A 26,045-nucleotide genomic window follows, 5' to 3' on the forward strand; every position below is an offset into this window, starting at 1 on the left:
GTGCATTCGTGGCTCACAGCAAAAATTATGTATCTGACTTTTTTGAAAGTTGATTAGAATAAATTCTATAGTCAGAGTGTGGATAATTTTTGACTCACCCTTGTATTTACTACTTCAATCTACACACATTTTTTGGCCGAGTGAAGAGGTTTATGAACAAGTACATGTTACGGTTCTCACCAAGAGGTGGATCCATTAACTGTAATTAGTTTGAGGCTGGCTAAACTAAGCAGAGTCTCCCCAATTATTAACCTGAAACCCGAATAGGGCTATAGTCTTTTTCGGTCAGATTTCCACATCACACTCCCCAGAGTAGTGGCCAATTGTCAGAAGGGGCACTGTAGAAATGTTAAAAGAAATGTGGAACCAGAGTCAATCAGGAATCGTCACAAGGAAAGCAGTCAGGATGCGCCAAACCTGAGGAAACGACAAAGATGTAACCATAAAATAAGCCAAGGGTCGAAGCCAGGATGTTCAACTACAAGTATCAGGCAATAAATCCAGAGGAGCAAGACGAAGGCCACATCCAGAGGCCAGGCTGAGGTCAGGGTCAAAATACAGGTTAACTAGCTGAGATGCAATGTGCCTTAATTCATAAGCAAGGATATGCAGATGGAGCCCATCTTTTAAAGCGGCCACTGCGTGCTGGTATCAGAGAGGACCCAGAATCATAGAGAACCAACATGGCGCACAGCCGTGCAGATAGCCGGGGGCCATGATTAGTTGCTTGATCGGGATGAGATATGTAACGTTACAGAGAGCATGAAGTCTGGATAAAGAGAACTAGAGGCTGCAGAAAGGTGAGGAAAATAATAAGATGTTACAAAGTTTCATATATTTACATTTTATTACCATATAAAAACTATAATGATAGGTATAATTATTGTTGCTTGTTTAATATAATTGCTTATAAATTAAAATATTCAGAGGGATAAGGAAAGTACTACAGTATGTATCTAAACCTTTAATCCATTGTACACATATCTCATTAACAATAGCTATAAATATTGTATAATGAATATGACTGTGGACTGATTATTTTAGTGTTATAACAGTATTAAGATGAAATTAATAACTAGAGATTTAGCTAGTTCTAAATAATAGAATCATGGAGATCTACTCTAAATGGCTTTGTCACCCACAGTGCCTTTGGAATCTCTATGTCCTGTCTGTTAGGGTATGTTCACACGGCTTAGCAAAAAACGTCTGAAAATACGGAGCTGTTTTCAGGCGAATACAGCTCCTGATTTTCAGACGTTTTTGTAGCAACTCGCGTTTTTAGCGGCATATTTTACGGCCGTTATTGGAGCTGTTTTTCAATGGAGTCAATGAAAAACGGCTCCAAAAACGTCCCAAGAAGTATCCTGCACTTATTTTTCACGGCGTCTTTTTACGCGCCATATTTTGACAGCGACGCGTAAAATTACACCTCGTGGGAACAGAACACCGTAAAACACATTGCAAGCAATGGGCAGATGTTTGCAGGCGTAATGAAACCGTTTTTTTCAGGCGTAATTCGAGGAGTAAAACGCCCGAATTACGTCTGAAACCACTGCGTGTGAACATACCCTCACAATTGAAGGATTCAATCCTACTAGAATAGTTTGTGAAATAAGCATGAATAAGTATACCAATGCTCATCAAGTCAACACCACTGTTTCTGGATGTGTAGCAAAGTGTCCTAAGAAGAGAAATGACATGTATTCACTCATGTCTAGTAAGGAATATGTAATTACCTTGTGGAATTCATTGTAGGAGTGCCAAACAATTATTCTGCTTCTAGTTTCACCAATAAATTACCTGGCATATATCTGTGTATATGTCACAACACTATTTTCTATAGAAGTGCCAACATAACAATATTACCCTCCTCGCTGTTCAGGCATGGTGGATTGGATGTTCTTGCCAAGGTAGAAAAAAAATCAGTATGAATTGAATTTTTTTTTAAATTATTATTATGTTCATAGCTCCATATTCTTCCAGGGAGCTGTTTATGTGAAGTAGTGGGGGAATAGTACACAGCGTATGAAGAAACACAGGTCTGACCGTCAAATTAGCAAATACATTACACAACACACTTAGGCCTCATGCACACTTCAGTCTTTTTCTTCAGGGTGCTAGCCGTTTTTCTTATGGCTAGCACCCTGACCCATTCATTTCAATGGGGCCATGCACACTTCAGTTGTTTTGACGGTCCCGTTGCTCCGTTCCGATCAAAAGTAAACCATGTCCTGCTTTTGTCCGAGATTCCGTGACCGTGAGACCCATGCAAGTCAATGGGGCCGTCCAAAAAACTGAAGGCACACGGAAGGCATCCGTGTGCCGTCCGTGTGTGACCGAGCCATTGCCTAGCAACGGCCGGGCGGGCAGAAGTACATTAGAGATATATTACACTAATCGGCAGCCACTTGTCTCTATCAATCACTGATAGAGAGAAGAGGCTGCTGATAAAAATAAAATAAAAAGCAGTTCATACGTACCCTGGTCGTTGTCTTAGTGACGAGTCCCTCTTCTTCCTCCAGTCCGACCTTTCTGTATGACACGGCAGTCCATGTGGCCGCTGCAGCCTGTGATTGGCTGCAGAGGCGGTCAGGTGGGATGAAGCGTCATCCCTGGAGGCCGGCCTTCTGACGTCGTCCTGACTTGCGTGACCGCCACTACAGCCTGTGATTGGCTGCAGCGGTGACATGGGATGAAACGTCATCCCTGGAGGCCGGACAGGAGGAAAGTAAGTATGAACTTATTTTTTTCTTTTTTATTTCATTAAAATTGTATTTTGCGAGCGCCGAGCATGGTCATTCTAAAGCGCTAGTTACTGTCCAGGGTGCTGAAAGAGTTACCGCCGATCAGTGCAGCCCATTAACTCTTTCAGCACCCCCTACAGTGACTAGCGCTGAACAACCATGCTCTTTCAGCACCCTGGACAGTACCATGCTCGGCGCTCGGAAAGGGAAACATGGAGTGCACACGGAAATCACACGGCCGCTAAAACGGGCACACGGATCCATAAAAAACGCCCGTGAAAACGCTGATGGAAGTGTGCACTAGGCCTTACAGGATAAAGAGGCCGATACAGAAGGTGAGCAAGTCCTGCCTGTAACAGTTTGCAATCTACATTGAAGGGGGAAGAGGAAGAAGGTTGGGCGGTAGAACAGTATTAACTATTTTGTACAAGGTGGAGAGCAGGTTATGATATGTTGTAACCTTGTCTAAAGAGCTGGGATCTTTTCAGCTATCTTTTAAAGACTGGAGAGTAGAAGAGAGTCTGATATCTTGTGGTATTGAAATCCAGAGAAGAAGGAGTCATGAAAGCAAGAATGTGGGGAGCAGGTAAGCGGAGAGAATAAAAGATCTTGTGTAGAGCGTACGTTACATGTGGGTTGTTATTTGGAGATGAGTGCAGAGATGTATGGAGTGGCCAAGTTGTGCATTGCTTTGTATGTCATTGAAAGAACTTTAAACTCTATTTGCTGGGTAATGGGTAACCAATGAAGGGATTGGCAGAGATGGGCAGCATTACAGGAAAATATAGGTAAAAATTTAATAAATATTGAAAACTGAGGATCTCCTGTTTACTGCTTTAACCAACTAAGCCACAGTCTCTTCACTCACTAAGCTAAGATGAATCAAATTCTAGGTTTACCTGAAGTCCTGTGGACATACAGTACACATATTTTATAGGATAAAGATATGAAATATTCTCAACATTATTTATGATAAAATGTCATTGTTTCCATTGTTGCAATATTCTAAAGGCCACACAGTCATACAATTTTCCTATATACTCTCTGTATTGGATTCTCACAGTTTTCAAGATCTCTTTACAGTAGGAACATTCATTGTTTAGTACCAGTGGATACAATTCTGTCCATGGTCATGTGATAGACACACAGGTGCACGGCTCGTTATAGTTACAGTGTGTGTATCACAGCTGTGTCTTCTAATGATCCCAGCACCTGTGTGATCATCAAATGAACATGGACAGAATTGTATCCACTGGGAGTAAACAATGAATGTTCCTACTAAACAACAACCAGAGATCTTGGAAAAACGTTAGAAATTGATACAGAAAGTATATAGTAAAATTGTATAACTTTCAATTATACATAGTTACATAGTTACTTAGGATGAAAAAAAATCAACAGATCCATCAAGTACAACCGTTCTTGATAAATTATATGTCATTCATTGCTAGATTAGTTATAACCCTCAATGCTATTTGTCAGTAAATAATCAACTAGCCCTTTTTTAAATGCTGACATAGTATTTTCCATTACTACCTCTTGGGGTAGGGCATTCCATAGCTTAACTACTCTAACTGTAAAGAACCCTGTCCTATATTGTCTAAAATGTCTTTCTTCCACAAGCAATAAATGTCCCCTGGTCCTTTGTAAACTCCTTGGAAAGAAAAGATTATGTGCTAATTCTTTGTATTGACCGCACATATACTTATTGTCACGATCTGTGGGTATGTGGACCCACTGGGCCGTACTGCCGTAGCGGGATAGCAGCTGGCCAAACAGTGTACCAAGTCAATGTCTATATAGTCCAAGCACAAGGGTACCTGTAACAGTTCAGACAGTAGTAACGGCTAGGCTCAGATGGGACCTTGGCAGCAGACACCAGGCGTGGTGTAACACAGCAGGTGTGACTGATGGCACAACACGACTCCAACTTTCTAAGGCACAGGAACAATGTGGCACGGGATACAGGATACAGGTAGCAGGTACGGGGACACTGGGAACTGGATAACACTAAGGGACCATTTGCAAGACTAACCAGGGTAAACACAACATCGCTCAGGCAATGAGTGAAAGGGCAGAGCCCTTTTTATAGTCCAGGGTGATCATGGGTAAATTGATGATTAATTACATGTGCGTGCTGGCCCTTTAAGGATGGGCACGAGCGTGTGCGCACACCCTATGGGACACAGCAGAATAGAGCGGAAGTGAGAGCTGGTGTCTCCTGGGGAGCAGATGCGTGCCAGCACCCACAGATCCATGGCTGGGGCCGTCGGCGGGGGGGGGGGGGGTGAGTAATCCCGATGGTCCGCGGCCATGGACGCTACACTTTTAAATGTCTTAATGGGTTATTCCCATTTTATGAAGTGATTACATACTCTATGGATATGCCATCACTTTATGATCAGTGGTAGCTGACTTCTGGGACCCCCACAATCCTAAGAATCCTAAGACTCCTAAGGTGCTCCTGGTCACCCAGCGGTGCACAGAACTGCAGCCGGGCCCATCTACTTGAATGGGAAAGACAGTGGGGGAATGCAATGCTAATCTAGCACTCCGACCCCATCATTCTAAGGATTGGTGGGGTGCCAGAGGTTGAACCTCCACTAATCATAAAGTGATGGCATAGTTTAGCGATTTGCCATCACTTTATCCTTTTGACTTTTCATATCTGCTCTCTGAAAGTATAATAATTGACTATACATGAATCATTTTGTCACAGCTATGGAGTATGTGGACCCACTGGGCCACTCTGCCGTAGCAGAGCAGCAGGTGGTCAAACAGAAAATCTATGACAGAAACAAGGGTGAGAGTACCTGGGTAGCTGGCTTGTACCAGACTATCGAAAGCAGGCTTATGCCATATTATCAGAAGCTGGCTTGTACCAGACTATCGGAAGCATGCTTGTCCTGGATAACCAGACTTGAAAACTGAAGTCGTCTCAGACACTTGACTTGACTCTGATTTGAACAATGAAGTCGTCTTGGACACTTGACTTGACACGGATACTGGACTTGAATACTGAAGTCATCTCAGACACTTGGCTTGACACGGACACAGGACACTTGACTTGGCACAGACACTGAACACGGATATTGCAGTCGTCTCGGACACTTGACTTGTCTCGGACTCCGGACACAGACCTGGATACGGGATACAGGATACAGCTAGGGAACCTTTGCAGACAAAGGCTGGGTAAGACACAACATTGCTCAGGTAACGTGGAAGTGGGCAGGGTTCCTTTTAAAGCCCCGGCTATGCTGGTATTGGTTTGGGATGAATTTCCTACGGGCATCGGCCAGAGGAGAGAGCAGTGTGTGCCGGTGTTTCAGGAGAAGTAGACGCGGGTAAGGCTTCAGAGTCCTGCAGTTGTGGCTGCCGGTGAGTGGGGAACACCGGCGGCCAGCGACCGTGGGCTTTACACATTTCACATTTCAAAGGATGGCACTTTAAGAGGAAGTTGTTCCTACCTGGTCTTACCTGTACCACATATTACATAAAGAGCATCTATTGACTACGAAAGATCCTATTGAATGAGATTAATAATATCACAAGGATAGTAAAGTCTACCAGGCAAATTCCTACAATTAGAAACTGAAAACAGATACATGCATTGCAATCTTAGCTGAAAATATCACTTTGTGTTGTAGATACCAATGATGACTTAGTCTTTGTGAAAGTGCATAACCATGAAGAGATGATTATACATTTTATAAATGGCATCTCTTTGCTTAAAGCATTTTACCATTCATTTTTCTTTTATATATTTAAAGGAAATAAGCCATCTTTCAAGAACGTGTGATCTCTTTTCTTTTGTAATTGTAACTTTTAAGGATTTGGTAAAAAAAAAAAAAGTGTAATCTTACATAAAACGTTTGTAATTGTAACTCACAAGGATTTGGTAAAAATATTTTAGAAATTTATAAAAGAACTGTAACATCTGTGCCCGCAGACAGTCGGGATTACTCACCACTCGACGGCCGCAGACATGGAGACACCAGTGCTCACTTCCACTCCACTCTGCTGTGTCCTGTAGGGTACACGCGAACGCCCGCACCTGGCCTTAAAGGTCCAGTGCGCAGACATGTAAAACATCAATAATTAGCCCATGATCACCCTGGACTATAAGAAGGGCCCTGCCCCTTTGCTCATTGCCTGAGCGTTGTTAGTATTCCCATGTTAGTCTTGCAAATGGTCCCTTAGTGTTACCCTGTTCCCATTTTTACCCGTGCCCTGCTACCTGTATCCTGTATCCCGTGCTGTGTCCTTGCTCCTGTGCCTGTTAGTGTTTGTAGTCATGACCTGCTGTCATCCGTCACGTCTGGCGCAACCTGCTGCACCTGCTGTCACCCGCCATGTCTGGCGCAACCTGGTGCACCTGATATCATCCTCCACGTCTGGTCCAACCTGCTGCACCTGCTGTCATCTGCCACGTCTGGCGCAACCTGCTGTCATCTGCCACGTCTGGCGCAACCTGCTGCACCCACCACCATCCATGCTAAAGCCTCTGCCACTGTCTGGTCTATTCAGGTACCCTAGTGCAGGACTTTTTATTGATTGAGTGCTCTGTTGTTTGGCCAGCTGCCTCCCCGTTATGGTGGTGTGGCCTAGTGGGTCCACATACCCACAGACCGTGACAAGCACATATGGATATTGCTTCTTAGGGCTCATGTAAAAAAACGTTGTTTTCTTCAGTGTCCTATCCAGGTTTTTTTTGTGGATACTAAACCATATGCCCGTCCCGCAAAACTATAGAACATGTCCTATTCTTGTCCGTGTTTGTGGTGCGTCTCACCCATTCTATTGTATTGGTCCACAAAAAAAACTGACAGCACACAGAAGACTCTAGGATCTAGTTTTGCGTTCTGCAAAATGGAAACGGTCATTTGCATGATGCCCTGAAGGCATAAAGTATATTGGTGTACAAGAAAAAGCTGAAGTAAATTACCCATAACAACTAATTGCTCTTTATTGGTCTATAAATTGATTTGCAGTTTATTCTTACAAATACAGTAGTAAACTAGGAAAGTTTAGTACGAATAACTTTTCATAATTTAGATCATGCCATGGATAAGCATTATTCAAGTCGATATTGTTACTCATTATACAATCAAATTTTGTATTTTAAAGGGGGTTTTACACTGGACGATTATCCAGAACGCTCGTTGCCGATAATTGCGCTGTGTAAACAGGGGAACGATCAGCAGATGAACGAGCAAACGCCCAAATATCTGCTGGTCGTATCGTTTTTAAAAAGTAAAATTTTATCGTTGTCGGCAGCACATCCCCCTGTTTAAACAGGCAGACGCTCTGCCGACATGATAATAATGTATGTAATCCATAGCTCCGTGTGACAGGAGCAAACGAGTGCCGATCAATCATGACTCGTTGATCGGCGCTCGCTGCACCGGCTGAATATCGGCCTGTGTAAAAGGCCCTTAAGTTGGGTACAAATTTCATGAGGCACAAAAGGCATGTATGTAGGGGTGAAAGGGAGGGAAAAACCACCTGACGCAACTAACAGGGGAAAGGAAGAATGGTTTTATTTACTGTAGGGTAATCCGATAATAAGTATCGGAGGAGAGAATGTACAGATGTAGCAGTCCTTAACTTCACACTGATAACTTGCTGCAGTGTGATAACTTATAACTCAACACAAGCAATTGAAAAGCTATTAAAAAAAGTCAAGTTAAAGTTTCTTGCTGCAGTGTATTTCACACGTTAAGTGTCATGTTAAAGATTGCTATATCTGTACAACTTGAGGAAGACGGTGGGCACTGCTGTGATTACTCTTTGGGCTATACAAATATGGAAGAGTGTTTACTTTGATGGGCGGTGAACCTGCAGGTGACATGTAAGACCAGGATCACAAATCCGGTTGAAAGAAATGTTCATAAACCTCTGTGCGCTACTTCATGAAGAAACGTAAAGGTTTTTGTTTTTTTTAAGAAAAAGCCTGAGACATTAAGCATTCTGTGTCTATCCACTACTGGTTGAGCGGTAATGTTCCTTACAAGGCAACATTAAAAATGTATCTGTTAATAAAAGGCACCTAGATATCACAAGGGAATTTCATGAGCCAAGAGATAGTTGTGCATGAACATGGTAAGGGTATGTGCACACTTGTAAGAGGTAAAGGTGGTCACCACGGCAGTATCCTATTTTACAGAATGCGACAAACAATCATCTATACAGAAATGCTTGTGTGGTGGTTACTAACATCTATGTTAGCGAACAGATTGTGCTGCTGATCTACTATAAGGGAATCGACCATGGATGTCCTCCATACATACATTCAACTTGTGACAGACATCTGCTCCCTGACCTGCATGACGGGATGGTGTCTGGTCTTATGATTCTCTTACTCCTAGACTAAGAAGAGGGGACAACCATTACTGGACGCTAAACAAAAGTAAGCACATAGCCCATGGTCATATGTTATTACAGTCTTACATTACAATGCGATAAATTAGCAAAATATCATTCTTGGACTGTTTGCTCCAAAATGTATACATGAGTTTAATTTTACTATTCATTGCACACGGCCAAGTTCCATAGAAGTTGTTGTTAATTGTAGGGCAAAGTATACCAAAGAGGCAAAAAAAAATCGGCAAATAATGTAGGATTCAGTAAATAATACAGTTTTCGTAATAGAGAAAGCATGAATGAATAAATTAGATTTAATAGAATAATTATCAATTTTTTTTTAGGTTTGCTTCTTACTATTGACACTACTGCTTATCAAGACAATTCAAGGCATTAAAAATACAAATTCAATACATTATCGAGCCACACTAGCAAAACCCTTGCAATGTCTGCAATTCACATGGTAACCACTGAGTGGTCACATATAGCATTTTTATTTTTTTTTCAAAAGCTGGTCATCTCGCGCCACTCATCTCGGTCAAGCCAAGAAGAAAGGTAAGGAAAGACACATCTGTATAAGAGGTAAAGTCAATGAAAAGCCTTTAAGGTAAATAATAATAATAATAATAATAATAATAATAATATCATCCATAGTAGACGATTTGTAGGAATTCCCATATAAGCAATTGTTAAACATATGTGGGAGGAAGTCTCTTTTTAGTCAACAAGAAAGAATTAGTTTTTTTCACATAATTATATTCTTGAGGGGATGTAGTAGCAGAGGTTGAAGGGGTGTGAGTGACCCAAGCATGGGGGATGGGTTTATTTGCTTTCAGTGTAAAAATCTCAAATAAAAAATATCTGATGGAACAATTTCACCTGACATGCCCAAATAAGAGTCTGGTGCAATCAACATATTGAAGTAAACCCACCCAACAAAATGTTGTAACATTCTATGTTTGGCCTGACACTGGCTGTCCAAAAGTTTTTTCATTGCAACCGCTTTGTAAATGTACAATAATTGAGGTAAAAATGGCAACCAGGCAGTAAATACATTGAGTGTCGAAAAACTGTCAACAAAAAAAAAAGTATGTCCAAAATCTTTGACTACCGTGGATGATAATAATTCATCACTAGCCACTTAATGATAACTTGCAACCATCCCAGACAAAGACAAAAATGTTTTATCCCAGCATCCAGCCATCAAATTATATGATCTAGCTGTGTAATAGCTCTACTTTCATTAACCCCTTAATGACCACCCGCTATCTTTTGACGACAGGTGGTGCAGGTCCCCAATCTACAACGACGTCTTTTGGCGTCCTTGTAGAAAAAGCTTCTGAGCGCTCCAGTGAGTTTATGCTCTAAGCAGGAGGTGTAACTAACAGCTTCTGAGCTCAGAGCAGCCTTCTGAATAGCACTGGGATTGGAAAAAACCTTTGTGCATGTAAAAACCCACCGGGAGTGCCGCCAGTGCCTCTGCACTGGATTTACTGGGGGGGGGGGGGGTGCAAGGGTGGGTTAGAATTGTGGGATTTTTTTCATTTGCTGCCCCTAATAAAAAAAAATTCACTTGCCAGATATCCACGCCTTTTCAGGCCTGGCCATTAAGGGGCTAAACAAGGGAAATACAGGGCTGGACAAGCTAAATAAACTAGTGCTAAGTATACCAATAAAATAATTAGCTACATGGCAATTAAATGGAAACTTGTTTTCTTAAAATAAAAAGTACATGTCACATCTTAAATAATAAATCCCTTGCAAAATACATCGTACAAACAAGTCTCCGTTTCCGGTAAGTCACACGCTCTTTTCAGGACACGTTTTAAAAGTGTCTAACAAGGCACAAACATCGGGTTTGAAATTAAATACGCCAAATTGCACCAAAACTTAGTAAGGGCTTATTTACACGAGCATGTTAAACGTCCGTGGGACGGCCGTCGAAACAGCGGCCGTCCCCCGGACCTATGTAATTCAATATGGCTGTTCACACAGCTGTTGTTTCAACGGACCGTGTGAAGGGTCCATGCGAAAATAGGACATGTCCGTTCTTTTCGCGCATCACGCATCCCTCCATAGACTCTCAACTATGGTGGATGCGTCACATCGCGTCCCGCAGCTCTGAGCACGGATGCACCTCGGACGTGAAAAACTGCAGTTTTTCATGTCCGAGATGCGCAGCGCTCGTGTGAATCCGGCCTAAATCATTGACACATTCTGGACGCAGACACAGTGGTAATTCTGCCCCATAGTCTATAAGCCACATAGAGTTAAGCCACATGTCCATCAAGTCCAGCCTTTCTAAGGGTACGTTTACACAGAGATTTTTAGAAGCTGAAAATCATTGCTGATTTTGCCTCTAAATTCATACTGTTTTCCAGGATGATTTTTTAGGCAGATTTTCAAATGCAGGCGGTTTTGGATGCTGTATGTGGCGCTTTCCAATACAAAGAACAGTATCCAAGCTAGTCAGCGTTTTTTTCCAGCTTCCCATTGCTTTAACGGGAATTTGTGATTCGGAATCCACTCCAAGATAGGCTTTATAAGTCTCAGCGCTGATTCCCTATGAAAGATAGGGAGGCAAATGTGAGCCATTTTCAGCGCTGATTCCGATGCTGAATCAGAGTAGGAATCAGCGTACAAACTACACAGTGTGAACACGGCCTTAGACCTAACTGTTTGATCCAGAGACGGGCAAAACAAAAACACTGGATTGTTGCAGATAATTTTGGCTCACAGGCAAATAGTATTCATGCTATATATGTATTATTGAAAGGCTATGTACACCTTTGACATCGTTTTGTTTTTTTTAAATAAAATTGTGCAGTGTGATTGGTGCAATTTCCTAAATACATTTTATTAAAAATTATTTTAACTTTTTGAGATACAGCTGCTTAGTATCCTGTATACAAAGCAGCTGTATCTTTCGCTAAGACCTGAATCCGTCAGGTCCGCGGGACTGACGGGTTCAGTGACAGCGGGTCCGACATGCAGGATCCACCTGTAATCGATCACATCTGAGTTATGAACTTAGATGTGATCGATAGCAGCTCGGTCCGACCCGCTGACACTAAACCCGTCAGTCCCCCGGAACTGACGGATACAGGATTCAGTGCAAGATACTACAGAATACAATGCAGCTGTACAGCTGTATCTCAAAAAGTTAAAAAAAATGAATAAAAAGTATTGGACCAATAACACTGATTTTATTAAAAATGTAAAAATAAAAAAATAAAACAATGTCAAAGGTCTACATAGCCTTTAAAGGATTATTCAAGTCAAATCTAAGTTTGTACTACTACCAACCTCAAGCATTTACTAACATTTAATAGATTTTTTTTATGGGGGGGGGGGGGGGGTTGGCTCCTTTTGTTAATTTCCCAGAAGCTGCTGACAGACTGTCCTGATGCCTGCTGAAGGATGATGGGAATGTGTCATATTTCTGCCCTGATACTACTGAGTATAACAATGTCTAGGAGACCAAGTAGAATGAGTATTTTATTACTCAGGTACAGAAAACAAACCATGACTTCTATTTACCTTTAACCATTGCTCTGTCTGTGTCTTCATTGTTGTTTTATTGACGATATGTGTCTGATTTCATTTTTTCTAACTGCATTATAACGTTGCAAACCCTGAAGCCACTTTTACATAGTCGTATATATTGGTCAGTATTTTGCATTAGTATTTGTAAGCTATAACCAGGAGTGGGTCCAAAATATGGAAGAAGCGTATCTAAAAAAGAGAAAGTACAAGGCGCCTCATCGTGCCAAAATCCCAATAATGTCACACGGCAAATCGCAATTACCGTGGTAATATATTAACCTGTCGAAATTGTGCAGATGCAGTCATGACGCTGGTAATAGTGTCTAGGAGGGATATCAGCTTTTTCTAGAGTGTACGATGCAGGATTCACCATAGGAACAAAATGGATTGATAGCGTTGCTGACATTGGGCGGAAAGAATTTGTTGCTGGAGAATTTTATCAGAAATAAGATAACATCATCAGATAGGTGCTGGAGGTGCCTCACTTCTAAGGGTACCATCCTCCATATTTTCTGGGAGTGTACAGTATTGTCCAGCTTTTGGCGGCAAGTAGAACATTTCTTACGATCTCTTTTAGGGGTTGACATTCAGCTCGCCCCTGCTCTAGCCCTACTGCATGTGGGATTGGTGGATTTCTCTCCGGGTGTCAGAAACGTACTTTTTCATGTATTGCTGTCTGCAAAAATATTGATTGCAAAATACTGGAAATCTACAAAAGTGCCTAGTATGAGTGAAGTGATTTTATATGTTAACAATAATTGTGTTATGGAACGCGCTTTAGCCTCTATTCAAGGGTCCTACGCTTGTACTTCCTTATGGGATCAATGGACTGACTCTACTTACTCCGACATACTCTTATGATTACCTTAGTCGAATATGTGGTCAATTTGCCGTGTCTGGATGCGGAGTTTTGTTTGTTTGTTTGTATGTTTCTTTTTTGGTTTTTCTGTAAAAAATGTGATCCTTATCCCAATGCTTTGTTTGCAATGTTTCATTGCTGTATGTAATGATTAGATGTATACTGGATCAATAAAAATCTGTTTATTAAAAAAAAAAAAGAAATAAGAAGGCTACATCAACACCGGACTGGCATCTTATTAGGGCATTCTGAGTTACAAGAGGGAGAGTCTGCCCCTCTTTTAACTCAAAATTCTCTAATAAAAATAAACTTGGAACAAAACATGGAAGAAGTACAAATATTTCCATTATACCTTTCCTCTTCTTATATTCCACTCCTGGTTTTGGCTCACAAATACTGATAAAGTGGCCTAACTCTTCGCTGTATCAGTCTCCTTATATACCCGCCTGTATGTTGGATTCTATAACTGGATGAGAGACTGGCATATGCTAATCCTGTGTATAAGACAAGTGCAATACGACTGATGGACCTCACAAGGGAAAATGTCCAAAATATTAATTAGACAGATAGCCAGTGACAAAGGCGCACATAATCTGAGGTTAAAGGGGTTTTCCCATGAAGGACATTTATGACATATCCACAGAATATGTCATAAATGTCAGATAGATGCAGGTCCCACTTCTGGAACCCGTACCTATCTCTAGAACGAGTTCCCCTGAATCCCGTTCTAGCTTTTTGTTCTCACGCTGCCTCCCGGCCACTTACTGATTACATGGTCGGGACATGGTCAGGAGTGACGGAAACAGCGTAACTTTGCTGAGCAACGCTGTTGTTATAATTCCCATAGTAGTGAATGGTAGTTACTAGTTACGAAAGCAGCGTAGCATGCGAGTTACGCTGTTTCCAAAACTACTATTGAGGTCTATGGGAGATACGGAAACAGCGTAGCTCAGCGAGTTATGCACTTTAGGCACTTTACTCATTACTGCCCCCTATATTTCACTTACATTATTACACTTGCACATACACTATTTATTTATTATTTCTTACTACACATCCCATGCACCACATACCACTCCCCTCAAGACTAGTGGGAGTGGCTATTATTATTTAAAGCACCTGCTCACTCGCCTTCATCAGCATTTCTGACTTGGCTGTGTCCATTTGTAAGTATGGCCTTTTTCTGTGTTTCTGCTTAAATGTCCTTGTTTTTATCTGTTTTGTCAAAAATAAATAAAAAAATACCCAAACTTTGGCCATTTCAAATTAAAGGAAAAGTCTATATTTATTAATTTTACTTCCATACTATGGGTGATAACACGGGATCGGCATGATCCCTTAAAGGACAAGCACTAAAGGCGCATATTCATATACTTTAATGAATATTTACAGTGGAATAATTATTATTACCAGAGCATCCTTTTAATGTATTGGTTACCACCTGAGCTACAGAGTTCACCTTGCCTGACTGGAGACATTTTTTTGCCTGGATGGACTGCATTAGAGTAGTTTAGGTTCTATAAGTAAAGAAGGAATGCACTTTGTTTCCTCCTGGATGTTGTCTTGTAAGTGACTTCATACGTTGTACTGAACATAAAACCGTATTTACAGAGTAGCCAGTGGAGAAATAGTTCAAGTACATTGATGACTTATTTTATCAGAAACCAGAGGAAGGCTTGATCTCGCTGGGACTCAGTGGTACATACTGTATTAGCACATAGTAATTAATTGTTCATTCATTTTTGTGAAAATGAATAGAAGAGGATGTTAGAGGGCCCGGAAAGTAAAGCAGGCAAAGAAACATAGGGACATCTGCTACCAGTAGAGTCAGAACATTTTATTCTCTTAAATCTTCAACATTTTTTCTAGTATTACAAATGACAAGATGGTCCCAATTGTAAAGATTTTTTTTTCTAATACACAATGATTTGATGGTTCGTCAATTAGTGTTGGAGCTATGACTGTGGTTTTAGCAAATGATAATGGCGTATTTGACAAATATCTTGCTTTCTGTTTATTGTCGTCTTCCTTAGTAATGAAAGTGATACCGAACTAATCACATTGAACACATTTTCAAAGGGCCAGGTGTGCAGTCATTCACGATTGCTCTTGTCTTCTGTAACAACAATCAGACCAAAGCGCTCGATAACAGAGACTTCTCATCATGGAACTGAATTAGTCGTTTTAATATTGCAATTATTTTCAACAGCTCACACTTCCATTTCCTCGAAGGAACTACCGAATCTCTAATTGTTTGCTTACTATTTCTGTCACATCCATCTGGGGTACTTAAACCCGATGTATCAGTAGGCCATCCATTATCTGGTTTGCTTTACTACATAATGTAAAACTGGCTATAAATGGTGAAATATTTTGGCACTCTGAGAACCAGGAGATGCCACCAATCATATCTGGGATTATAAAATTTAGTGCATTAGTTCAGAGTAGGGTAGATCAAATCCTCTCAGGAACAGACCATATAGTAATTAACGATATTTATTAAAAATATATAAAAAGCATCATAATGTACAAGTAAAATGACCGCAAATCAAATGATAAGATAATATTTTGATAACTTATTCACTATAGTACCTCAATACAAGTGACAGTGATATAGAATTAGATAAAGTGATATTTTAGATGCCCCTTTTATTGCATTTTTTTTTTTTTACAAGGAATGGTTTCTGAAGAAATCTGAGTAACCAAATTATAAAGTTTGCAAATTCATATTTTATTTATTTAAATAATAAGTTATCCAGTACGCATTTAAATAAGTAAAGGTAAGTATTCTGTAAGATTTTAATTTACTCTTCTTTACAGAACTTGATTCATTCAGACAGAATCTCTATTTATAACTATAATTCCATAGGAGAATGTACTAGAACTCACTCTCCTTAAACCGGTAATGCAGCATGACAAACATGTATGTCATCTGCAGGGGGCTAGTTGCCATATAATGACATACATATACATCAATCTGATCACACGGGCACAGGAGCTGTGCCCAGGCGATCACCACGGGAGTCCGGCTGTGACTGACAGTCAGGTTCCCTCCGTAACAGCCGAGATAACTCTGATCCCCGCTGTTCAACTTCTTAAATGTCGCAGTCAATAGCGACCGCAGGATCTAAGTGGTTTGGCAAAGGCAGGGAGCCTCCTCTGTCACCCATTGTCAGCTCGCGAATGCAATCACAGGCCACTGATGTGTTGCCATGGCAGCCGGAGGCCTAACAAAGGCCCCCAAGCCTGCCATGACTGTTTTACACTGACAAACAATAATGCTTTGGTAAAAAAAACGCACAGTAAAAAAGAACCAAACAACATTTTTTCCATAAAAATGGTTTGTTTCGTAAAAGTGTTTGTATATTTGGTACAATAGTAAAGACCCGAACAAAACAGTCAACACATTATTTAATTCCCAAGGTGAACGCCGTACAAAAAAACGCAAAAGACAACAGCAGAATTGCTTTATTTTCCAACCCCCTAAAAAATAATAAGCCTCAATCAATAAGTCCCATGTGTTTGTTTTTTTCGTTGTCCCCCAAATTTTTTTTTTTAGAAGAGAATCAATTAAATATGTGTACACCAAAATGGTGGCATTCAAAAATACAACTTATTCCTCAAGAAATAAGTCCTCATACAGCTACCTCGGCAGAAAAATAAAAAAAAGTTAAAGCTCTTAGAATGCAAATGAAAAAAACAAAAAAGCATGCTTGGTCCTTAAAGAGGCTCTGTCACCAGATTTTGCAACCCCTATCTGCTATTGCAGCAGATAGGCGCTGCAATGTAGATTACAGTAACGTATTTATTTTTAAAAAACTAGCATTTTTGGCCAAGTTATGACCATTTTTGTATTTATGCAAATGAGGCTTTCAAAAGTCCAACTGGGCGTGTTTAAAGTAAAAGTCCAACTGTGCGTGTATTGTGTGTGTTACATCTGGGCGTTTTTACTTCTTTTACTAGCTGGGCGTTGTGAATAGAAGTATCATCCACTTCTCTTCAGAACGCCCAGCTTCTGGCAGTGCAGACACAGCGTGTTCTCGAGAGATCACACTGTGACGTCACTCACTTCCTGCCCCAGGTCCTGCATCGTGTCGGACGAGCGAGGACACATCGGCACCAGAGGCTACAGTTGATTCTGCAGCAGCATCGGCGTTTGCAGGTAAGTCGATGTAGCTACTTACCTGCAAACGCGGATGCTGCTGCAGAATCAACTGTAGCCTCTGGTGCCGATGTGGCCGACACGATGCAGGACCTGGGGCAGGAAGTGAGTGACGTCACAGCGTGATCTCTCGAGAACACGATGTGTGTCTGCACTGCCAGAAGCTGGGCGTTCTGAAGAGAAGTGGATGATACTTCTCGTCAGAACGCCCAGCTAGTAAAAGTAGTAAAAACGCCCTGATGTACGCACATAATACACGCCCAGTTGGACTTTTACTTTAAACACGCCCACTTGGACTTTTGCAAGCCTCATTTGCATAAATACAAAAATGGTCATAACTTGGCCAAAAATGCTTGTTTTTTTAAAATAAAAACGTTACTGTAATCTACATTGCAGTGCCTATCTGCTGCAATAGCAGATAGGGGTTGCAAAATCTGGTGACAGAGCCTCTTTAAGGCCAAAATAGGTCTGGTACTTAAAGAGTTACAAATGTCCCGGTCCAGTGCAGAATTCATAGTTGCTTTACTAATGGCAAGTTGTCTTTGTGCCAGACATGATGAAATCTCATGGATTGAGTGGATTCTGCTTGATGTTGTCCTACAAATCTTTTATTTCTGTGTAGGATACGCTGATTTTAGCTAAGACTATAGAGGCCTGCAGGACCTTGGATTCCTTCTGGGAATGCCTTCAAAGTCTTCTCTCTCTGCTCCCCTCCCCTCTCCATACTATTCTATGGGCAGCTACAACTTGATCCTTCAGTGAGCTTGTAAATCCAACCTTACCTTTCATATGGGTGAAATGTTTGATTGACAACTTCTCTGAATACTCGGAGTCTACTTCCCTTTGATATTAAATATTAGATTTTGTGTAAACATCAGACAGCATTCAGTGTGAAAACAAAGCAATACGAGGCACAGAAGGAAGGAGGCAAATACTGTTTGATTTCACTGCTTCTTGCTTGTATTGAAACTTTGTCTTCCATTCAAGTAAGGTGGATGCCACCATGAAGATCTTGTTTAAACTTTTGCATGCTACAATGATGTTTCAATATATTTATGTATGTATAAATATAATTATACGTTATTAATATATTCAATGGACCTTGGGCTTTCTAATGCTTCCCTATTCTTGTTGTGTATGTAGTACACTACTGTCTATAATTCCAGAAGTGATCCATCTCTTAATTCTATATTAGTATATATTATAGAAAGAATTATAGTCTCTCCTGCCCTATGTATGTCTGCACCAATATGAGATTAACACAGATCAAGTGTATTTTTATTGAAGACTAGGTGTACAGTGAAAATTCAGATGTGCAGTTGCCCCTGGTCAATCAATCCTCTTAATCGGAACGTTGCAGACTTTTTACTATCAAAGAGAAGAATCAATCTTCATTCCTCCTGGAAACCACACAACCAGCAAAGAAGCATACTGTGACATTAGAGGAGAATAGCTACTATCATGACCTCAACAAATACAGGATTGTGCAAGTAGACAGCAGGCAAGAGACGCTGTAAAGTGGGTCATGTACTTGTTTTGTGACTAGAGGACTTAATATCTTCTCAGACCTTGATGTGGCAGCAGGGATTCTCTGTAGCAGATTACATTAGTATGCTAGAGTTAAAAATCTAATTTATTCAATATTATTTATGTAAATTTATGAGCACCATGTTTTCTATTTCTATATACAGTACATCCCACATTATATGTCTAAAATAGTAATATTTCATGCATACGATGCCAATTGTTTTTGCCACCTCTAAATGTAGATAAATGTGTTTTTAACAGTATTCAAATTTAGTCATTCATCATTTAAAGTCATGAAGTGCTGCTTAAACTAAAACACTTGCGCCTTTTATTCTATTGTTATTGTTCTACTCATAATATTGGAATGTGCAGATGTAATAATTATGTGCAGCTTTAATAAGTTGCCAATGGAATTTTTCTGATAAAATAGTCTTGCTACTTGGTCTAAAATTAGTTAAATGGGTTGACTGGGTCAGACAAACCATAAAATATTGTGGTCCTCCTGTACCTCCCTTAGAGCCTCCTGACGAAGCTATTTGACTAGCGAAACGCACATTGAGGTGTTTGGTCTCCTCGATACCACACACATGATGTCTAGGGGTAAGTTCCCTGAAGATTGGTTAATACTGTTGGTGCCAATTGGGCATAGTGGCTTTATGGGTGGATACGATATGGGTTATGAGCATTGTACTTTTCCCATACTTACTTATAAATGATGATATATCTCTATATGTTTATTCACCAGAGGGTAGGGTCACATGCCGTAGGCAGTTGAATTTGAATGCCATATACTGTATGGGCATACTTACTCTCCATGGTCATATGCCTGAAGCATTTCAACTTGTATGATACTTTGCTATTAATATATTGTTTCACCATGTTTATATTGACCTTATATGCATTATGTATAGATATTGACCTATACTGTATCTTTTGGTTGTATTGGAGGTGCAATCCGTGTTGTCCAGTGTGAGGACCATATCATCTTTTGCTTATTTTTCTTTCCTTTTAACTGATTTATATTGTAATATTTTTTTGACATTGGAATGTATTAATAAATCGACTTTATAGTTAGGTCCAGAATTATTTGGACAGTGACACAAGTTTTGGTATTTTAGCTGTTTCCCAAAACATATTGAATATACAGTTATATAATCAATATGAGTGTAAAGGATCTGCCAGGCACAGCTTCGGGGTTAACTTCCAGAGGTAATCAGTCTTCACCTGAGTCTATCTCTCTGAGACTGACTCCAGCTTCCACCACTCAGGCTGGCAGGCTTAGGAGTGGGAGAGCCTATCGCAGCCTGGCCAGACTCAGCTAGCTTCCGCCCTCTGTCTATTTATACCTGCCTTTCCTGTTCCTCCTTGCTTGTGATTCTTTCCGTGTGGTTTCCTGGCCCAGCTACAGCTCCTACTATTTGATCCTGCTCCATACTGACCCTGGCTTTCTGACTACTCTTCTGCTCTGCGTTTGGTACCTCGTGCTCTCCTGGTTTGACTTGGCTCGTTCACCACTCTGTTGCTCACGGTGTTGCCGTGGGCAACTGCCCCTTTGCTTTATATTCCCTTGTATGTTTGTCTCGTGCACTTACTGAGCGTAGGGACCGCCGCCCAGTTGTACCCCGTCGCCTAGGGCGGGTCGTTGCAAGTAGGCAGGGACAGAGTGGCGGGTAGATTAGGGCTCACTTGTCCGTTTCCCTACCCCTATCATTACATAATCACAAGCCCATATACCTAGTCTACCCTGGTCCCTGACACTACTATGGACCCCCTTGAGACGCTGGCTCAGCAAATGCAGGGTCTCTCCCTACAGGTCCAGGCCCTGGCTCAGAAGGTCAACCAGCCTGATGCTACCTTGGTAGTTCCCCTCACCTCAACTCCTGAACCCCACCTCAAGTTGCCCAACCGGTTCTCAGGGGACCGGAGGGCTTTTCTCTCCTTTCGGGAGAGTTGCAGGCTTTACTTTCGCTTAAAGCCCCACTCCTCAGGTTCTGAGAGCCAGCGAGTGGGTATAATTATGTCCCGGCTCCAGGACGGGCCCCAAGAATGGGCCTTCTCCTTGGCTCCTGACGCCCCTGAACTTTCCTCCGTTGATCTTTTCTTTTCTGCTCTCGGACTCATTTATGACGAGACTGCCCCTTTGCATTATATTCCCTTGTATGTTTGTCTCGTGCACTTACTGAGCGTAGGGACCGCCGCCCAGTTGTACCCCGTCGCCTAGGGCGGGTCGTTGCAAGTAGGCAGGGACAGAGTGGCGGGTAGATTAGGGCTCACTTGTCCGTTTCCCTACCCCTATCATTACAATGAGCTTAAAGTGCAGACTCTCAGCTTTAATTTGAGGGTATTCACATCCTAATTTGAGGAAGGGTTTAGGAATTTCAGCTCTTTAATATGTAGCTGCCTCTTTTTCAAGGGACCAAAGGTAATTGGACAATTATCTCCAAAGCTATTTAATGGGCTGCATGGGCTATTCCCTTGTTAATCCCTCAATTAAACAGGTAACAGGTCTGAAGTTGATTCCAGATGTGGCATTTGCAAGCTGTTGCTGTGAACCCACAACATGAGGTCAAAGGAGCTCTCAATGCAAGTGAAACAGACCATCGTTAGGCAGAAAAACATGAAGAAATCCATCAGAGAGATAGCACAAATGTTAGGAGTGGCCAAATCAACAGTTTGGTAAATTCTTGAAAAAAAAGAGTGCACTTGTGATGTCGTGAACTCCAAAAAGCCTGGACGTCCACGGAAGACAACAGTGGTGGATGATCGCAGAATCCTTTCCATGGTGAAGAAAAACCCCTTCACAACATCTCCCCAAGTGAAGAACACTCTGCTGGAAGTAGGTGAATCAGTATCTAAGTCTACCATAAAGAGAAGATTTCATGAGAAATACAGGGGGTTCACCACAAAGTGCAAACCATTTATCAGCCTCAAAAATAGAAAGGCCAGATTAGACTTTGCCAAACAACATCTAAAAAAACCAGCCCAGTTTTGGAACAGCATTCTCTGGACAGATGAAACTAAGATCAACCTGTACCAGAATGATGGGAGGAAGAAAGTATGGAGAAGGCTTGGAACGGCTCATGATCCAAAGCACACCACATCCTCTGTTAAACATGGTGGAGGCAGCGTGATGGCATGGTCATGCATGGCTGCCAAAGGTACCGAGTCACTAGTGTTTATTGATGATGTGACTGAAGACAGAAGCAGCCAGATGAATTCTTTCTACTCAGATTCAACCAAATACAGCAAGGTTCATTGGACGTCGCTTCACATTACAGATGGACAATGACCCAAAACATACTGCGAAAGCAACCCAGGAGTTTTTTAAGGCAAAGAAGTGGAATATTCTGCAATGGCCAAGTCAATCACCAGATCTCAACCTGATCGAGAATGCATTTCACTTGCTTAACAAAACTTATGGCAGAAAGACCCACAAAGAAGCAACAACTCAAGACAGCTGTAGTAAAGGCCGGGCAAAGCATCACAAAGGAGGAAACCCAGCGTTTGGTGATGTCCATCGGTTCCAGACTTCAGGCAGTCTTTTTATTTATGGTAATGTTAATTTGTCCAATGTGAACATGGCCATAGTAATATTGTGGTCCCCTCTGAGTCAAGCTAATCTATGGGAGTCTCACTGCTGTAAGCCACATTTTTGTTTGTTCAGAATGACACATTTTGAAAGAGGTCCTCGGCCATAGTTTTCCTTTCATTAAATGTCCTTTAGGAGCCTGATGTCATGTATGACTTTAAAATGTGTGCTTGCTCTAACAAAATAAAGCAGAACATTGCAGTCTAGTTCTCTCTGTAGCCCTCCTCTTGTATCTCCCTGCATGTCCCCCTGGGCAACCTTTAGGCAAAGGCATACTGTAAATCTTGACCTGGTTCTATTAGTGCATTTTTAGCAACAGGGTTATCCACGATAGTAAATCTTTCAGCATATGCTCTATTCGTGCTTGTTTAGCTTATACTAGAGAGTTCCTGCTAGTGTTTCTTCTCTGTGCCTCTCAGCACTAGAGTATGGCCTGATGAAGATGTTGCTACAACGTCGTTACGCGTAGCCTCATACAAATAAATACCCTTTTATTATTTGCATTGTCCTTGAACTTTATATATAGTAGCACTACTTTTTGGTCCAATTTTTCTTCACCTAAACATTTCTCATCTCAGCACTAGAGGATTAAAGGGTGCCCATTAAAAACAAAAGATAGTGAAGACTCTAACTACACTGGGTGTCCTGCCATACAAGAATTAACATTGCAGTTCTCCTTGCAGCTTAGAGCAATTGTGGAGCAGCCAGCATAAAGATTCCCCATCAGGAGTACATGACATATGGGACAAAAGTGTCCAAAATAGTTAACCCTTGAAAGATATGGTATGGTTACTACGGGTTGTTAAATATGAAGTCTATATGTAGCATATATTTTATTATTATTCTCTTCTCTTCCACCTAGATTAAGAAAAATCAAACATGGCGCTTATTCAGCTCTGTATTCTTGTCAATGGAGTATTAATTAGAATCTATGAAGTAAATTAAATATATATTAAATGCCACTTATCAGACCAATATCGAGGTGGATTTATAACATTTCTATAGTTTACAGATATAAATAAATACACAGAGATCTCTTTGAGACGATCACCAGAATGGAAGTTTAATATGGTCCCATAAAGGGTTGTCCTGACAAAGAACAGGACTAATACATAGGATATAACGGAATTAAACATTTATCACCGAAAAATCTAGTCTAGATCGGGGTGGTCTTGTCAAAGTTGTGGTCTTTTAGAGAGGTTTTACTGTATGTGTATTTGTCACTACCCACAATACATTGTTCAGCAGAAGGACAGCCCTTGGAAATGTTTGCTTTAACATTAACCTTATTATTTTAGTGGCTGGAGTTCCCCTTAGAATGAGAAGGATTTCTTACATCAAATGAGTATTATATGATTAGCTTGACCTCCTCCATTCCACCTCATTATGTTAATATGGCATGTAATAGTTTGGCATTCACTTTCCAATTTACAACACCTTTGTGATACTTGTCCAGCCTTTATGATATTTTAGAATTGTAGAAATTGCATATTTTTCGTATAAATGAATGTTTTAGTTTACTAAATAATTGTTCCCAGTCAAGAAGACACAGCTACATCATACATTGAAGCTATGAGAGTGACGATAATAGAAATAGATGGTCCCTTTGTAGGTACAAAATCACTAATCGAAATTTTGAGTATGTTTTTCCATCTTTAGTGTGAAACAGCCAGCTAGGAGGAAGTTATTATTCTCCGTCTCCCCCACACAGTGATAGAAGAAATAAATGAGACTTCTCCCCCTTGCATTATGACAGAGTGAGAAAGAACTCTGTCTGTTCCTCCCACAACAATATGGCAGTGACATACAATGGGTCTGTAAATCTGTCCAAATTTTCTTCATGCACCGTTATATGCTTTAGCCCAGAGCTACCTTTCATTTATTTTCCAGACATCCCTGAATATGCTAATGTAATTCTTCAGATGTCAGCTACTGCTTATGCCATATTTTGACCATTACTGTAAGAAAAATATGTAAATGTGCTATAAGAATATACAGAGCAATGTGTGCCTTACCACACAGTACCATCATCTATGACAAGTTATGCTGGGGACACCATCTGGAAATTATATACACTATAAAAACAAAAGTATTGGGACGCCTACACATATCACCTAGAGGAACTTTTATGACATCCCATTCTAAACCCATAGGCATTAAAATAGGCAGGTAAAACAGCTTCCACTATTATGGGAAGGCTTTCTACAAGATTTTAGAACGTGAATTTTTGCCCATTCCTCCAGAAGAGCATTTGTGAGGTCAGACACTGATGTTGGACAAGGGGGCCTGCCTCACAATCTCCGTTCTAGTTCATCCCAATGGTGTTCGATGGGGTTGTGGTCAGGGCTATGTGTTTGCTAGTCAAATTCCCCAACCATACCTTTATGGCCCTTGCTTTGTGCACTGGGACACACCTCTTAGCGCATCTATTTGTGCGCCAGATTTTGAAATTTTCACTTGCTATGAGCAGGCATAGATCTGCACCATAATTTACGCTAACTTATGGCGTAAGTTATTGTAAATCTGTCTGTTGGTGAAAGTCCCAGCCAACTCCTGATTAACACCATCCACTTTTAAAAAGTGTCAAAAGGTGTGAAAAGTCAAAAATTTTTAGGCCAAATATGTTGTGTGCCATAATTTGAGACTTTTCTTCGACATTCTAATGGCGTAAAGGCTTTGCTAGATTCTCCTATTGTGTTTTCTATGGATCTGCAAGCACGTTTTAAACTATTTGAATAATAGTATTGAATTTTATGGTGAAAGTACAAATGAGGTAAAAATAGTCATGAATATTGAAATGTAAATGTGCCTTGTGCTACTGTAAGTCTAAAAAAGCAACTTTACCTATAAAAAAAACTTCTCTCATTCCATGGTGTTGACATGCATTTTCTTTTATCATTTTATCGCTGTATATCTTTGATGATATGGGGGACTGTTAGGCTAGAATTGTACTCTATATAGCCTGCCAAGAGGGATATTATTTCCACTCGCAGACTTTAATCCCAAGCAAACTTGAGAGCACTCTTGTGCCCTTATAACCCTAAACCACATATATCAGACAATGTGGAACAGCAGAGTGCAAAACCCATATGCATATAATTGTTGTCTTTCATCTTTTCAGACACAGGCATCCAGAAAAACTCAGATCAGATTCACCTAAAATACTAGAAAAAAACAACTGACAATGGAGATGTATAAATATTAACACCAAAGTAAACATCAACCCTTGGCAAGATCAGCCTTAGAGGGGGTTTC

The 26,045-nt window shown here is 40.8% G+C and overlaps 1 protein-coding gene across 14 annotated transcripts in view; it reads right to left on the reverse strand.

Moving 5' to 3' along the window:
* Window positions 1-26,045, reverse strand: part of NRXN2 (neurexin 2) — a 760,118-nt gene that overhangs the window by 668,917 nt on the left and 65,156 nt on the right. The window contains exon 1 of one of the 14 annotated variants that reach the window (XM_075837441.1): window positions 15,009-15,020. The exons of the other annotated variants lie outside the window; for them this stretch is intronic. The gene's annotated coding sequence lies outside the window, so the exon portion shown is untranslated. Of the gene's footprint in view, window positions 1-15,008; window positions 15,021-26,045 lie in introns of those variants that run through there. 14 annotated transcript variants of the gene reach the window in all.

Source organism: Rhinoderma darwinii, chromosome 9 (genome assembly GCF_050947455.1).
Source record: "Rhinoderma darwinii isolate aRhiDar2 chromosome 9, aRhiDar2.hap1, whole genome shotgun sequence".
Classification (NCBI taxonomy): Eukaryota; Metazoa; Chordata; class Amphibia; order Anura; family Rhinodermatidae; genus Rhinoderma; species Rhinoderma darwinii.